The 18,630-nt window shown below is 35.5% G+C and overlaps 1 protein-coding gene and 1 pseudogene across 1 annotated transcript in view; one reads left to right on the top strand and one right to left on the bottom strand.

Annotated features, from left to right (window-relative positions):
- ZNF621 (zinc finger protein 621) overlaps positions 1 to 18,630 on the bottom strand; it is a 47,372-nt gene that overhangs the window by 18,975 nt on the left and 9,767 nt on the right. The gene's annotated exons all lie outside the window — the stretch shown is intronic.
- Positions 7,357 to 8,089, top strand: LOC119543090 (annotated as a pseudogene).

Below are 18,630 nucleotides of genomic sequence, written 5' to 3'. Positions count from 1 at the left end.
AATGGTTGATTCCCTGAGCCATGGAAGTACTGATTAAGCATGGGATATCTTGTCATGCTAGAAAGCTCAAAGACTAATGCAAACATGGTTGAAAACCACAGGAGTCAGACTGAAAGGGCTTCCAGCAGCCAAATTTGGGACAATTTAAGGATAAAAGGAATAATGACTGAAATTGTAAAACACTGAATAATTTAGAAAAACATGAGCCCACAGTGACACTCAAAGTGGAAGGGGTTATAAAGATATTCTTTAAGGGGAACACTGGCAAATAAAAAGATATTCTTTAAGGAGAATACTGGCTAATAACTACAGTGATACTCAAAGTGGAAGGGGTTAAAAAGATATTCTTTAAGGGGAATACTGGAAAAAATGATAGAATTAGAAAATTACTCTTTTTAACCCCCAATAATTGATTTATAAAAGGATCATAAATGAATGCTAAAACCACTAGGAAAAAAAAACTGTTGGGGAATAAGAAATTAACATGGTGCTAAAAATATCACCCCATAAATTACTTAATAATTTCAAAGAACAAAAATGTACCTTTGCAATGGAAAGATCTAATAGTCACCATCTTAACCTAGTGATCAAATTCAGCATCATTAATAAGAGGCCATCTTGGCATTAAGTGTCTCCTGAAATGTTGCAATACAAAGGCTACAACATCACCTAAGAAGTATTTTTGCCAGAAATGTTTACCCAGAATCTAATCAAACCTCTAGACCCAATTTCCAGTTTACAGAAAATACAGAGAAGAGGGGAACAAGTTAAACAACACCAGGAGGAAGTTAATGCCACAAATCAAGAATGAAGGACATTTTATAAGACAATTCTTCAAAAAGTCATTATCAGCAGTCCCTCCAAAAATGGAGAAGTGAGGACCTCTGTAAATCCACTCCTCTATAAAAGCAATGACAATACTGGCAAAATTATCAAAATCAACTTTTCCAGGACTCAGGCTTACAACAACCTGAAGAGTATTTACTCAAATAAAATGGCTAAACCTCGGTAAGAACAGTGAGATTTGTGGTGTTCTAACTTGTAACTTGGCATACTCCTATCCCCTTCTTCCTGGCTCCCTGGTAGCCTTAATAATAGCAGCTTCACAACCATGGTAGATATGAAAAACAGAAGCCTCACAGCCAACAAAGGGGTCAGACCATGTATGGACCTCTTCAAAAAGCCCCATCCCCAGAACACTGTTACTATTTTACTGTCTCACAGCTCCCTGGAAAAGCCCCATTCACAAGGCATTGTCATTATTTCACATGACTGAGAACTCACTCCCAAGAAAAGCCCTATGTTGAGGGCATTTGACAGAAACAATCAGCGGCAATTTTTAACACCGCAGTTGCCTAAGACTGCAATACCAGTTGGGGCAAAGAAGAGCCTGGCCAAAATTTTCAGAGGAAGATCTGGGGAACAAGATGTCCACAGAGGCATTGAAAAGCTCTGATATATTTCTGGGAGCCTATAAGATTGTGTACATGTGCAGGTCTGTGTTTATGTGCAGAAAAAATCTGAGCGTACTCCAACTATTCAATTCTGGCAGATTTTGAGCTCTTCAGAAGGAGGAAGTGAAGGCTAAGGCATACTTATAAATTGATAGACCAATGAAGGCATGACCCAACACACACACAGAGCACCTTGACAAAGAAAGGTAGACTTACTGGTTCAAGACATTTAAGGAAATCTTTGGCTAATCATTAGCTTACCACTAGCTAACTGAACAGAGATTTCAATAGCTGCACACTACACAGAATACAGACTTTACAGAATTAGCTTAGCAAAGTCACTAAAAAAACATCAACAACAATAAACCCTGGAGAAAGGGGAATCTGATTTTCAGAGTTGGCATACCGTATTATCTAAAGTGCAGTTTTCAACAAAAATTTATAAGACATGAATAAATAGGAAAAAACACAGGAAAAAGTCAGCAGTCAATACAAACTATCCCTGAGGGGTCATATGTATTAGACAAAGGCTTAAAATCAGCTATCATTAATATGTTCAAAGAACCAAGGAAACAATTTCTAAAGAATTAAAGGAAAGTATGATGACAATGTCTCACCAAATACAGAATACTGATAGAGAAATAATTAAAATTGCCAAATAAAAAATCTGGAGTTAAAAACTATCAAAAGTGAGCTGCAAAATTCAGTAGGGACTCCACAGCATGCCTGAGCTGGCAGAAGAAAGAATCAATGAACTTTAACAGAGCTTATTCAGTCTGGGGAACAGAAAGAAAAAAGAATGAAGAAAAATGAACAGTCTCAGAGACCTCTGAGACACCATCAAACATGCTAACATAAGCATAATGGGAATCCCAGAGGAGAGGACAAAGAGGCAGAAAAAAATATTTGAATGGCCAATAAGCACACATAAAGATGTCCAACATCATTACGTATAAGGGGAATGCAAATCTAAACTACAGTAAGATACCACTTCATGCCCACAAAGATGACTATTATTTTAAACATGGAAAATAACATGTATTAGAGAAGATGCAGAGAAACTGGAACCCTCATGAATTGTTGGTGGGAAAGTAAAATGGTGCAGTCACTGTGAAAGGAGTATGGCAGTTCCTCAAAAAGTTAAACATAGAAGTATCATATGAACCAACAATTCCACTTTTACATATATACCCAAAGAAATTGAAAACCGGGACTCAGATACTTGTACATCAGTGTTCACAGCAGCATTATTCACAATAGCCAAAAAAGTGGAAACAACCCAAGTGTCCATCTCAGATGAATGAATAAACAAAATGTGGTATATATACACAATGGACTATTATTTGGCTATAAGAAGGAATGAAGTCCTGAGGTATGCTGCAACATGGATGAACCTTGAAAATATTATGCTGAGTGAAATAAGGCACAAAAGAACAAATACTGGCTTCACTTATGTCAACTACCTAGAAATAGCACATTTGTAGAGACAGAAAGTTGATTAGAATTTACCAGAAAAAATATTTGAAGAATATTTGATGAAATACATTAATTTACACACCCATGAAGCTCAATGAACTCCCCATAGGATAAATTCAAAAGATATCCACACCTAGACACATCAAAGTCAAACTAAAGACAAAGACAAAGAGAGAATCTTCAAAGAAGCAAGAAGGAAAACAACTCATCATGTACAAGGGATTCTCAGTAAGATTAACAGCTGACATTTCATCAGAAACCTTAGAAGCCAGAGGCAGAATGACATATTAAAGTGTGGAAGAAAAAGACTGTCAACTAAGAATTCCATATCCAGCAAACTATCCTTCAAAACTGAAGGAGTAATTAAGACATACACAGAGAAACAAAAACAGAGAGGATCTGCTGGTAGGAGAAGTGCCCTACAAGAAATACTGAAGGGAGTCCTTCAGGCTGAAAAGTAAGGACACTAAAAAATAAGTTGAAGCCACTGAAGAAATTAAAAGCACTGTTACAGGTAACTACATAAAAGACAATATAAGTGTAGTGTTTGTAACCCTTTTCTTCTCCTACGATTTAAAAGGCAACTACATAAAGCAATAATTAATGGACTTATAATGTATAAATATGTAATCTGCATGACGACGTTAGCACAAAAAAGAGAAGAGGAAATGGATCCAAATTGGAGCAAAGTTTCTTTACACTGTTGAAATTAGTTAGAATTTCTGAACTAGATTGTTTTAAGATGTTAAGTGTAAAACCCAAGGCAACTACTAAGAAAATAATTCTGAAAAATACAGTGAAAGAAACAAAAATGAAATTAAAATGATATTCTAAAAAATATCTATTTGACCCAAAATAAGGTAGTTATGGAAGAAAAGAGGAATAAGAAAAAGACATAAGACATTAAAAAAAAATAGCAAAATGCAGAGGTAAATCCTACCACATCCATAATTAAATTAAATGTAAATGGATTAAATGGTGTAATCAAAAGTCAGAGATTAGCAGAATGGATTTTAAAAGTAATTAAGCTATATGCTACATACAAGAGTTGCAACTTAGATCCAAAGACACAAAAAAGGCTGAAAATAAAATAATGGAAAAAGACATACCATGCAAACAGTACCATAAGAGAGGTGGGGTGGCTGTGCTAATATTAGACAAAATACACTTCAAGACCAAAAAAAAAGTTACTTGAGAAAAAGACAGACATTTTATAACAGAAAAGTTCAATTCAGCAGGAAGAAATAACAATTATAAACTATATAGAGCTAACAACAGAATCCCAGAACATATGAAACTAAAATTGACAGTATTGAATTGAGGAGACAACTCAGTGCTAACAGTTGGAGACTTCAATACTTCACTCTCAATAATTGATAGAAAAACTAGACTGAAAATTAGAAAGGATATAGAAGACTTGAACAAAATTATCAATCATCTTGACCTAACAGACTTCTATAGGACAATATACTCAAAAACAGCAGAATAAATATTCTCTTAAAGCATACATGGGACATTCTCCTGGTTACACCATTTGCTAGACCATAAAACAATAATATTTAAATATATTTAAAATTATTGAATATGTTAAATGATTGAAATGATACAAAGCATGTTCTCTCACCTCAATGAAGTTAAATTAGAAATTAACAACAGAAGGAAATTTGAGAAATCCACAAATATTTAGAAATTAAACAACACTTTTCTAAAGTACCCATGAATCAAAAAAAAAAAAAATTACAAGTGAAATAAGGAAGAATTTTTATTTGAATGAAAATAAAAACACAACATATCAAAATTAATGGGATACAGCTACAGTGGTGCTTAGAGTTTGGAAAGAGCTTTAAATGCCTGTATTAGAAAAGAAGAAATATCTCAAATCAATAATCTAAGATTTCACCTTGAAAATCTAGAAGAAGAAGAGCAAACCACACTGAAGGCAAGCATAAGAAAGAAAGTAATAAATATTAGAGAAGAAATTAATGAAATAGCAAAAAGAAAAATAGAGAAAATCAGTGAAATCCACATTGGTTCTTCGAAAAGATCAACAAAATTGACAAATCCTTAGCTACAATAATATTGAAATATAGAAGATATAGATCATGGCAATTGGGATGAAAATAGACAAATTCTTAAAAGTCACAAATTACAAAATCTGACCCAAGAATAAATATAAAATCTAAATGAACCTATAACAAGTAAATAAATTGAATTAGTAATTCAAAATCTTCCCACAAAAGAAAGCCCAGATGGTTTCACTGGTGAATTTTATCAAATACGTAATGAAGAAATAACACCAACACTACATAAATTCTTCCAGAAAACAGAGGAGAAAGGAATACTTCCCAACTTATTCTATGAGACCCATGTCACCCTGATACAAAAAGCAGACAAAACATCACACACTAAAAAAAAGAAAATAATAGACCAATATCCTTCATGAATACAGATAAAAAAAATCCTCAACAAAATATAGCAAACAAAATCCAACAACATATAAAAAAGATTATACAATCAAAACCTGCACATGAAAGTTTGTAGCAGCTTTATGCATAATTGCCCAAAACTGGAAGCAACCCAGATTTCCATTAATACATAAATGGATAAACTGTGGTACATCAATACAGTGGAATATTATTTAGCAATAAAAAATGCACTATCAAGCTACAAAAAGACATGGAGGTAACGTAAATGTGCATTACTAAGTAAGATCTACATAATATATAATTCCAACTAAATGACATTCTGGAAAGGAAAAACTATACAGACAGTAAAAAGATCAGTGGTTGCCAGGGAGTCAGGGGGAGAGGGCAAGATGAATAGGTGGAGAATACGGGATGTTTAGGCAGTAAAACTATTCTGCATGATATTGAAATAGGGGACACATGACATTATACATTTGTCAAAACCCATAGAACTGTAAAACCCAAAGAGGGAGCCCTAAGATAAATTTATGGACTTTAATATAAATAATAATGTAATAATAATAATATATCAGTATTGGTTCATTAATTGCAATAAATGTATCGCACTAATGAAAGATATTAACATGGGAAACTGCGGGGGAGGGGAAGAGAGGGACATATGAAACTCTCTGTACTTTCTGTGAACTCTTCTCTTACCTAAAACTGCTCTAAAAAATAAAATCTGTTACATTTTTTAAAAGACTATAAACCATGACCAAGTGGGGTTTATCCCCAAAATGCAAGACCGATTTAACATTGAAAAATCAATTAATGTAATATACCATATTAATAGAACAAAGGACAAAAACCATATGATCATCTCAATAGATGCAAAAAGGCCTTTAACAACTTCCAATACCCATTCTTGATTTAAAAAAAGAAAACAAAAAACAAAAAACAACTCTTTAACAAACTTGAACAGAAGGCTACTTCCTCAACCTAGCAAAGGGCATCTACAAAAAAACTACAGGGAGCATCATACTTAATGGTGAGATACTGTCTGCTTTCCCCTCTTGCCTCTTCTATTCAACATTATACTGAAGGTTCTAGCCAGTGCTTTAAGGGAAGAAAAGAAAATAAAAGCATTCATGTCAGAAAGGAAAATGTAAAACTGTCTTTACCACAGATGATATGATCCTGTATGCAGAAAATCCAAAGGAATCCACAAAAATATATTCGAACTAGTAAAGAAGTACAGCCAAGTCACAGAATACAAGATCAATATAAAAACATCAATTTTATTTATATATACTACCACTGAACAATCTGAAAATGAAATTAAAAATAAAATTTTACATTTACAATAGCCTCAAAAATAAAATACTTAGGAAAAAATTTAACAAAAAACAGTGAACACTTGTAGACTGAAGTTTTCACTGAGGGAAATTAAAGAATATCTAAATAAATGGAGAGACATTCATGCATATGAATTAGAAGACTCAGTATTGTTAGGATGACACTTCTCTCCAAATTGATCTGTAGACTCAAGGTAATTACTGTCAAAATTCCAGCTTTTGCAGAAATTGACAAACATCCTAAAATTTTTATGGAAATGGAATACAGCTAGAATAGGTAAAAAAAATTTGAAAAAGGACAAAGCTGAAGGACTTTCAATTCCTAATTCTGAAACTTAATATAAACCTAAGTTATCAAGGTAGTGTTACACTGGCATAGGGGTAGACATGGCAATGAAACAGAATTGAGAGTCCAGGAATGTGTTTTTATATTTATAGTCAATTGACTATATAGTCAATATATTTATAGTCAAGGTAACTCATCAGGAAATGGATAGTCTGTTCAACAAATGGTGCTGGGAAATTTGGATATTCATTAAAATGAACTTAGACTCTCACCTCAAATGATACCCAAAAGTAACTCAAAACGATCACTGGAGCGGCAGGCAGTGGGGCTCAAGGGGCATTGGAGACATCTGCTTGTGAGGCAAAGGTGTCTACAAAACTATGAATGATACAAAAACTTTACTCGAAATTAAAGAGTACCCCGATAATGAGATACAGAAAAACCGAGTACTAACTCGGGAAGAATGGTAAGCAATGTGGGTGAGCTACAACATTGCATTTCATCAAGAACAAGGATATCAGCTATTAAAGAAGCATTTGGATACTCTTCTTAACAGCACGGGTGGACCCAGGATATTTTTTCCTCTTTGTGGGAAAGCAGGTGAGATGAGATGGTTTGCAGACCTGAGACACAGCGTAGCTGGTGTGGAGATCAGTGAACTGGGGATTTGAGAATTGTTTACAGAGCACAATCTTTCTTACTTAGAAGAACTAATTGCTGAAATTCCTGGAGCCATTTAAGAGTTCTTCAGGGACTATTTCATTGTACTGTTGCAGCATTTTTTATCTTTCCAGAGAAAATACTGGCAAATTTGACAGGATTTGGGATAGAGGAGCCTTAGTCGCTGTTAATCCAGGTGATCAAGAATACTATGTTGATATAACGTTGTCCCTAACAAGAAAAGGGTTCTACTACCTCACATTTGTTGTTTCTTATGATCTAACTAAGCATGCAGGCCCACCATTTTATATTCCAGACACAGAAATTAACAGGTTGTTTGGCACAAAATGCAATATTAATTGCCTTGAGAAGGCTGATGCTTTTGAAGAACTACATAAAAATTGGGGGATTGACTACATATTTGAAAAGTTATATTTATTTACAGACAAATAAAATCTAGCACATCAACATGCTTTTGGGCAACTGAAAATTATGCTGAGGCATGAAAAAATAATGAATGACTAAAATTATGATTTACCAATCATATCACAGATCTTCATTCAAAAATGCATATAACTTTTTAGAGAAAAGCACATTCTAAAATGTTAAAAGTGACTACCTTTGGAGAGGAGAGTGTAATTAGGGGTTAAAGCAGACTACCTGTCTGTTTAACTTACAGATTGTAAAAAATGTTTACCATCAGCATGTATTACTTGCATAATTAATATTTAAAAGAGAAATGCCATGCATAACAAAGAAATATAAGAGACGTAGAGAAATTGACATTGAGTGTAATACGTTAATAAGGTGCAAGGTAAAAAGAAAGTAATCTAAGAAGTTATATAAAATAAATTTTACTATAAACACCCCTTATGCACCTCTTTTCACATTTTGTCTCCTTATATAATAATTTTATATGTAAGAGAATCAAGAAACAAATTTAAAAGTTTAGTTAAATGAACTAACTTAAAAGGGCTCATGTGATTTTCCTGAACTGTAAAAATTTTACAGATTTCAAAATTAAGTTTTTTCCTGAATTTGGAAGTCTTTTGTTTCCTCTAGATTAATCTTGTTTAAATGATAGTCTTACGAAGTACAATGAATCCAGATTCATGATTTTTCACTATGAAAGTTTAGATTAAAATCTGTTTTTCCTTAACACTCACATTTTATTGAATCAAACATTCCCCTCTAACTGCACTACCTAATATTTAAAAAGTTTAGGTTGTTTAGCTCATGTTAACAGAATGATGTATTTTATTAAAAATAAGGTACTTAACCGTGGAAAAAAAAAGTGATCACTAACTTAAACGTAAGAGCTAAAACAACAGAATTTTTAGAAGAAAATTTAGGAATAAATCTTCAAGCCCTTGGGTTAGGAAAAGACTTCATAGATAAAACACCAAAAGAAGGTTCTTAAAAGAAAAAAAATGATTATGTTGTATCTCATCAAAATTCAAAACTTTGTATTTCAAAAGAAACTGTGAGGAAAATGAAAGCACAAGCAGCAAACTGAAAAAAAAAAATTTTTGCAAAACATATATCCACATCTTGTATCCACAATTTACAAAGAACTCAGGCAACTCTATATAATAAGAAGACAAAAACTCAATCAAATAATGAGCTAGATATAAACAGACATCTCACCAAAGAAAATATATATACAAATGACAAGCACAGGAAATGATGCTCAACATCATTAGTCACTAGGAAAATGCAAATTAAAACCTTAATGAGGTACCATTGCACACCCACTAGAATGGCTGTAACAAAAAAATTTATCAGATAGTAACAAACGTTTTTAAGGATATAGAAAAATAGAAACCCCATATATTGCTGGTGTGAGAATGTAAAATGATGCAGCCACTTTGGAAAAAGGTCTGGCAGTTTCTCAAAAGTTTAAGCACAAACTACCATACAACCCAGCAATTCCACTCTAATATATCATCCCAAGAGAAATGCAAAAATGGCCACGCAAAAACTTGCACATGAATGTTCATAGTAGCATTATTATAATAGCCAAAAGCTGGAAACAACTCAAATGTCCATCAACTAATGAATGGACAGACAAAATGTCGTATATCCATATAATGGAATACCATTCAATGATAAAAAGGAATAAATTGCTGACACATGGTATATCATAGATGAACCTTGAAAACATTATGCTAAATAAAAGAAGCCAGATATAAGAGACTGAATACAGTATGATTTCATTTATATAAACTGTTCAAAAAAGACACACTTTTAGAAACAGAAAGTAGATTAGTGGTTGCATGGACATGAGGGATCTTACCGGGAAGTTGAAAGTGTTCTAAAACTAATTTATGGTGATGGTTGCACCCCTCAGTAAAGTTGCTAGACATCACTGAATTTCACACTTGAAACGGGTGAGTTTTATATATAAAATATTCTTCAATAAAGCTGTATTTAAAAAGTCAGTATCATACTTTTTTTAAGTAAGGGACTATTCTAGAAAAGATATAACCAAATCAACAAAAAATATTGATCAGGTCCTGGATTGGAAAAAACAAACAAACAAAAAAAAAACAGCTTTCAAAAGGCATTTTAGGGCAATCAGGGGACTTTTAATGGACTGTAAATTATACGAGACAAGCAAATTATTGGTACATTTTCTTGGGTATAAGAATGGTATTTTGGTTATGTAGGAAATGTCCTTAAATTCTTAGGAGATGCAGCTGAAGAATTTAGGAATGACATATCATGATGTATACAACATATTTTGAAATAATTTAGAAAAAGTAATAAATACCTCCACTGTATCCCCATCCCTAGCATAATATCTATCATATAGTGGGTACCTAGTTAAGTATCTTAAAAGAATGAATGAATGAATTTGTTTGATTGATCCACCAATGTGTCAACAACTATCATGAGTCTCACTGGTGTTAGGGAAGTACCACTTATTCTTAGAATAGGGTTGTCTCTAAGGAACAGTTATTATCTTAGACTCAGGTTTGCAGATATTCCCTGGAGGTCTCTGCCAACCTGTTTCTCAATATCCCTGTAGCAGCCTAGGTTTTGGAATAGGTAGAAAATTATACAGAATATGTATGCAGTCATTTTTGGGAAAAAAAAAATGTTGTAAAGGACAGGGTAAATCAAAGATTTATACCAAGTAATGTAAGGAGCTCAGCTTGTTGGCTTTCATTGTTCATCATGTAAAGGTTCTTCTGATGGATCTCACCAGAGCTTAGTGCAATATCTGGCATGTCCTGGATGTGGGAGGGTGATTAAGAAATTGTCCTGTGGTTTGTTTTCTTGGTTTTGCTACTGTCAATCATCTAGGAGTGAAAGATATTTTTTTCCCTCTCACAGAAGAATAGCCAAATACCTCAGTTACTAAAATCTGGATTTTCCCTCCCCATGAGGGCAGTTAATCAGTGTTTGTGTATCAAAAAAAAAAAGAAAAGAAAAGAAAAGAAACTGTACAATAGGGATTAACATGTAAACAAGCTCTAAAAACAAACATTTGTTGTTAAAAATCTAGGTTTATGGAGGGAATTAACTAAACTGGAGAGAGGATACAATTCAGGCTTTGTGCTTTTCTGGTTGAAGAAGGGAATCTAGGATGGAAATGTTTGTTCTCCCAGGACTGAAGAGAGAAGTGGGAGAGATGGGGACATGAGTCACGCATATTCAGAAGGTCTGAGGTGATAGGAGTCTGTCCATTAGTATCTGGGAGGACTGAGCTGTAAGCCCTGCAGGGAAGGAATCCCAGCAAGATCCTTGTGTGGCAGACTTTGCCCCAAGTGGGCTATTCCTCAGCCTCTAATGGATTGCATGAGCCTAGGAATGAACAAAGATTGCTGGGACCACCACAAACTAAAGACCAGAGCCCCCACCCCTATAGTTTCTGGGATCCAGCAAGTCATTGCAAGTTCTTGTAGGATTCAAAGGAGGTGGAAGGAGCACTGAAAATTTACCAGTATTAGACTTTCCATCAATCTTAGTATAGTCCTGAGTCAGATTTAATTGATTTAGAGAAATTAAGAAGCGTGACATTTCTTGCATGTCCAGAGTCATTGGACAATCCATATCTGTCAAAGTTTGTTGAATGAATGAATGAAAAAACTCCAAGTAAAGAAACACAATAAAATTTAAATATTAAATTATAAAGCATCAGAAAATTGTGTGCCATGATGTTTACATGTTCGGTGGTTTTACTTTCATTGAGAAGTGCTATGGGATACACACGCCACAGCATTTCTCAACTTGCTTATCCTGCAGATGGTGGTTCTGGACAACGAAAGCCAACAAGCTGAGCTCCTTACATTACTTGGTATAAATCTTTCTCAGGAGGAAAAAGCTTGGTTTTAAATGGCCAGAGTTTTACTTTCATTTGTTTCTTCACTACCAGATCACTAAACACATTACCAAACAATTAAGATCCAGGCAATAAAAGATACCGTGGTAGATATTACAGACCCCCATCCTTACCCCTCTGACATGTGACTTTGCAGCTTCTCCCAATAAAGGAACACAGTATATTTCCCCAAACCCTGACTTTGGTTCAGCCAAGTAACTTACTCTAGCTAATAGAATGAGGCAGAAGAGACAATATGCCAGTTCAGAGCCTAGGCCTCAAGAGGCCTTGCATGCCTCAGTTTGTTCCCCTGTACTACTGTCATTCCCATGAGAAGAGCATGCCTAGGTTAACCCACTGGTCCCAGAAGGCACACAAGGGACATGTGGAAAACAGCCACTTCCAGCCAACCCACAGATCTGCAGTGAGAAGCAAAGTGACCAGCTCAGCCCAGACTAGATCAGCCAAACCCCAGCCAATCTGTAGAAGTATGAGCAATAATAATGATTGTTTTAGGCCATTTAGTTTTAGGGTGGTTTGTTACACACCAAATAGCTAACTGATAAAGAGACTGTGGTACCTCTTTGGGCCTTGGAAGTGGTAAACTAGTTTACACCTATTAACAGAAAGAAAATTGAAGCAGTGCCTGTTTCAAATAACATAATCCAAAACTCCACCACTGACATTTCTTCTATAATTTGATACAACTTTGTTTTGGTTTTGTTTGAAATGTTTTTTTATTATTTTTTCATTTTTTATAAAGTTAAAAAAATAAATGCACACACACACACACACACACACACACACACACACACACACAAATGATACAAACCTGTAACATTTTCTCACCTACCCTTGGCAGACAGCTAGCCAAAACTATTGCCATCTACCTTTATAACACATTGGTGCTCTCAATGCAGAATACCTATTTTATGAGCCTTCTTTGGGAAATCTAGTACTGAAGACTTCAAAATGATGGAAGTTATGTTTGCCAAGTAAAATTTCATCTGGGAAAAAAAAACTCAATTCTTTGCAAAGCAATGGGGTGCCTACAAGCTCTTAGCAACACATCTGGTTTTTCTTCTTTGGGCATTAGTAGCAAAGGCTCTGCCTACAACCCTGAAAGAATTTTCACTATTGCAAAAGGCAGCAGCTTCTCAGAGTGTACACTGGCAATCACCAATTTTACAAGAGGTTTTATCAAGAAATGGGAGCAGAGTGTAAAAACCTTTACTACCACAATGTTAAGGGTCACCATTTGGGAGCCCCAACCCAGACCTACCCCAGGATATAGAAATCTGTGTTTAAGAAGCTCTCCAGGGCTAAAGCCATCTGGAAAATGGCCGCTACAGTACCAAGCATAGGTTGAAGAGGAGGTGGAGAAGAGAGTGCTCCATAAAATACATGCTCACCAGTTCCTACTTTGATGTGACATGATTCCCCAGAATACATCTTGCTTACGTCCACTAGCTGCAACAGGATTCCATGGCACGTGGGACGGTAGGGCTCAGGTTCAACATCTCGATTTTAATCAGTGGTCACTCCCGATTTGATATTCTGACACTCTAGATTTCGAACGCTCTTGCAGTAAGGCAGAACATGCTAATGGAAGTTTTAGGTTTCTTTTCCTAAGAAAAATTGTGAGTTTACACATATGCCGCCATTTTTATTCCAACACAGACCCCAAGCAGCCCTTCCTTACATACTCTACAGTGGTTTCTGACTCCTCAGTGTAAAGCTGTTTTAGACATCTGTTAAGAAACAGCCGGTTTTAAAAACTGTGAGAGGGCAGAGTCTGGCTGGAGGGTAACATGTGAAAGAAAGAGCACTGTGCTTCCTGCAAGTCCCAAATTTGGTTCTGTGCCTGATTCTGTGACTCAAATAGTCGTTCCCCTTTACCGCTGAGGGCTGTGCTCTGGGCCACGCCGACCAGTTCTTCCTACTCTGCATATTTATACCGGTGGGAGTTTTTTGGCTGGCTGACGCTTTGTGCATTGTCTCCTAAATTGTGGTGACTAAATGTAGTATGTTGAGCAAATAGGTTTCTTCTGGTATATTTTAGTCCTGGGGTGGTGGTTTGTTTTTGTAATATTCTTTTTCTCAAATTACCAATGGATTTTAAAAAAGAGGCAGTGGTGATACTATAGTTTCCCCTACAAAATGTATAAAGGAAGAGTTGTTTTTAAAAATACCTCGTTATGAATAGGGAAAGCCATGGCCATTTGAGTTGCAAGGAACTTTGAAGGGAATCCTTAAAGGACAGAACCTACCTTTAGTAGATAAGCGCAACCATTTAAAAGTATAATGAAAGCTCCTCTCACTCTCCAGTCCCGCTACCCAGAGGTAACCCACTGTTGATAGTTTAATGTAGTTCTTTCTAAATCTTTTTCTAAGGCCAAACAGATGCTAGTTTAGTTGTTTTTTGTTTGTCTGTTTGCTTGCTTTGTTGTATTTATAATAAAAAAACTGGGATGACATCATACAAATTCTGCATCTCTGCATGTGAGTGCATTTTTATCTGCCTCTTTTTTAAAACAAATAGCAGTGTAGCCTTCCTGGTATTTTGATTTATCATCATGTATCTCATTGTTCTACTGATTTTTCTAATGATTTGCTATTTAAAATACTGCTGTATCGGACTTCTTCATGTGCCACTATTGCTGAAGAATGGCTGCCTAGACTTGGGGCTGCTAGTGGATACCGCCACATTGCCTTCCAAAATGGTTGTACCAGGTCCCATGAGAGTATGTAAAAGTGCCAGCTTCTCATACACTTGCCAGGCTTGGAGATCTAACTTTTAAATTTGTGCTCCTTTGATCATTACTGAAGTTGAACCTCAGTAATAATTGGTCATTTATATTTTGTTTTTGTGCACTACCTGCTCATAAACTTCCATCAAGATATGTCTTCTTAAATGGGCTTGTAAGAACTCTTAATGTAGTAAGGATATTAGCTCTTTGTCATAATGCGAATATTTTTTCTACTTTATCATATGTCATTTGGTTTGCCCCATTTTTATCATAATAACATAGATAACATAAAATTTGCCATCTTAACCATTAAAAATTTTTTTTAAAAAAAAAGCTCTTCAGTTAATTCTTAAGCACATTCAAGTTCAAGGAGACTGGTCTAGACTATGATCCCTTTTTGGGTTTTAAAAACTTGTAAAATACCTGGAATAATATATTATCCTATCTGTTCACAGCAACTTATGAAGGATTCGGATGGCAAAGAATACAACTTCCTATCTTTTTGTTTTACTTCATATTCTTCATTGTTGATTTCATTTTTTAAAGACATTTACCAAAAAATATAAGAAAACTATTAATAACAGCAGAAAGTAATGTTAAAAGACCTGAAAATGAATTTAACAGTGGCAGTACCAGGATGAAAAAAACATTATGGGGCATGAATTAAATTTTACTACGAGGCATACCTTGTTTTACTGTGCTTCACTTTTTTTGTTTCACAGATTTCATATTTTTTACAAATTGAAGGTTTCGTAACCGTGCATCAAGCAAGTCTATCAGCACAATTTTTCCAACAGCACATGCTCACTTCCTTTCTCTATGTTACATTTTGGTAATTCTCACAGTATTTCAAACTTTTTCATTATTATTACATCTGTTATGGTGATCTGTGATCAGTAATCTTTGATGTTACTATTGAAATTGTTTTGGGGCCAGAAAACACATTCATATAAGATGGCGAACTTAATTGCTAAATAGTGCATGTATTCTGACTTTCCCACTGACCAGCCGTTCTCCATCTCTCCCCCTCTCCTTGGACTTCCCTATTCCCTGAGACACAACAATATTGAAATTAGACCAATCAATCACCCTGCAGTGGCCTCTAGTGTTCAAATGAAAGGAAGAGTTGCACATCTCTCACTTTAAATAAAAAGCTAGAAATGAATAAGCTTAGTAAGGAAGGCATGTTGAAAACCCAGATAGGCTGAAAGCTAGGCCAATTGTGCCAGATAGCCAAGTTGTGAATGCAAAAGAAAAGCTCTTAAGGGAAGTTAAAAGTGATACTCCAGTGAACACACAAATGATATGAAAGCGAAACAGTCTTACTGCTGATATGAAGAAAGTTTGAATGGTCTGGATAGAAGATCAAACTAGCCACAACATTCTTTTAAGCAAAAGCCTAATCAAGAACAAGACCCTAATTCTCTTCAATTCTGTGAAGGCTCAGAGAAGTAAGGAAACTGCTGAATAAAAGTTTGAAACTAGCACGGGTTGGTTCATGAAATTTAAGGAAAAGAAGCCATCACCATAACATAAAAATGCAAGGTGAAGCAGCAAGCAAGAGCTGATGTAGAAGCTGCAGCAAGTTATCAGGAAGTTCTATCTAAGATAACTGATGTATTATTTCCCCCAAAACACCATGTTCTTCAATGACATCTTGTGGAGGCAGAGATATTTGTGTCCATTAGGTTGTAATCTTTGGATTAGGTTGTTTCCATGGAGATGTGACCCACCCAACTGTGGGTAATACCTTTGATTAGATTATTTCCATGGAGGTGTCCCCACCCATCCAGCCTGGGTCTTGATTAGTTTACCGGAGCCCTATAAAAGCTCAAAAAGGAGCTCAGTGCTGCTGCAGCTTACAGAGACATTTTGAAGACAGCCATTAAAAGCTGACAATGACATTTTGGAGAATGCCATTTTGAAACGCAACCTGGAAGCAAGCAGATGCCAGCCACATGCCTTCCCAGCTAATAGAGGTTTTCCAGATGCCAATGGCCTTTCTCCAGTGAAGATATCCTATTGTTCATGCCTTACCTTGGACACTTAAGACTGTAACTTTATAACCAAATAAACCCCTTTATAAAAGCCAATCCATTTCTAGTGTTTTGCAAAACAGCAGCATTAGCAAACTGGAACAGGTGGCTAAACAACACATTTTCAATGTAGACAAAAAAGACCTCCCTTGGAAGAAGCCATCTAGGACTTTCATAGCTAGAGAGAAGTCAAATGCCTGACTTCAAGGTTTCAAGGACAGGCTGACTCTTTTGTTAGGGGCTAATGCAGCTGGTGACTTTAAGTTGAAGCAAATGCTCATTTACCAGTCTGAAAATCTTAGGATCCTTAAGAATTATGCTAAATCTACTCTACCTGTGCTCTGTAAAAGAAATAAAGCCTGAATGACAGCACATCTGATTACATGGTTTACTGAATCTTCTAAGGCCACCGTTGAGACCTGCTGCTCAAAAAAAAAATTCCTTTCAAAATATGACTGCTCTTTTACAATGCACCTGGTCACCCAAGAGCTCTGATGGAGATGTATGACATTTATGTCATTCTCATGCCTGCTAACACAACCTCCATCCTGCACCCCATGGATCAAGTAATTCCAACTTTCAAGTCCTATTATTTAAGAAACATATTTTGTAAAGCTATAGTTGCCATAGTGATTCCTCTGATGGATCTGGGCAAAGTAAACTGAAAACCTTCTGGAAAGGATTCACCATTCTAGATACCACTGAGACCATCTGTGATGCATGGGAGGAGGTCAATAGATCAACATCAATAGGAATTTAGAAGTTGATTCCAACCCTCATGGATGACTTCGAGGGGTTCAAAACTTCAATGGAGGAAGTCACTGCAGATATGGTAGAAACAGCAAGAGAACCAGAATTCAAAGTGGAGTCTGAAGATGTGACTGAATTATTGCAATCTCATGATAAAACTTTAACAGATGAGGAGCTGCTTCTTATGGATAAGCAAAGAAAGTAGTGAGATGAAATCTACTCCTTGTGAAGATGCTGTGAACACTGTTGAAATGACAACATTCCATAAACTTAAGAAAGCAGCAGCAGTGTTTGAAAGGACTGACTCCAATTTTGGAAATTTTGAACTTTTGGAAGTTCTCTTGTGGGTAAAATGCTATCAAACAGCATCACATGCTAGAGAATTCTTTCACTAAAGGAAGAGTCAATTGATGAGGAAAATTGTCTTATTTTAAGAAATTTCCACAGTCACCTCAGCCTTCAGCAACCACAACTCTTTTCAGTCAGTACCACCAACATTGAGCCAAGAACCTCCACCAGTAAAAAGATTAAGACTCGCTGAAGTCTCAGATGATGGTTAGCACTTTTTAGCAATAAAGTAAGTCTTAATCAAGGTTATATCCATTTTTTTTTTAGACATGCTATTGCACACTTAATAGATTACAGTGCAGTATAAACATAGCTTTTGTATGTACTGGGAAACCAAAACTTTGTGACTCGCTTTATTGTGGTATTTGCTTCTTTATGGTGGTCTGGCACTGAACTGCAATATCTCCAAGATATGCCTGTACTGCACAGGATCTAAGAATGGAGGAGAAGAGGCTCATAAGTACATTTCTGTGACATAAAATTTGAAAGACAGAATGCAATCTTTGTATCAACGTTGTATTTCTTGAACTTGTTAACTGCATTTAAAGTGATTACATAAGTACATAAGTGAGTATCCTTGTTTGCAGAAAATGTTCATGGAAATATTGTGTTCGAGTATGATGTGTGCAACCTGTTCTCAAATGTTTACTAGACAGAACGATTGATAGATGATAGATGGATAGACAGAAAGAATGATACGGCAAAGGTGGAAAAATGTTAAAATTGGTGGTGCTGGGCATCTGAGGGTATGAGAGTATGTTAGAGTTCTCCATATGATGTCTG

This window comes from Choloepus didactylus, chromosome 1 (genome assembly GCF_015220235.1).
Source record: "Choloepus didactylus isolate mChoDid1 chromosome 1, mChoDid1.pri, whole genome shotgun sequence".
Lineage (NCBI taxonomy): Eukaryota > Metazoa > Chordata > Mammalia > Pilosa > Megalonychidae > Choloepus > Choloepus didactylus.
Note: the sequence above shows the minus strand (reverse complement) of the source record. Positions and strands in the feature narration are given on the sequence as shown.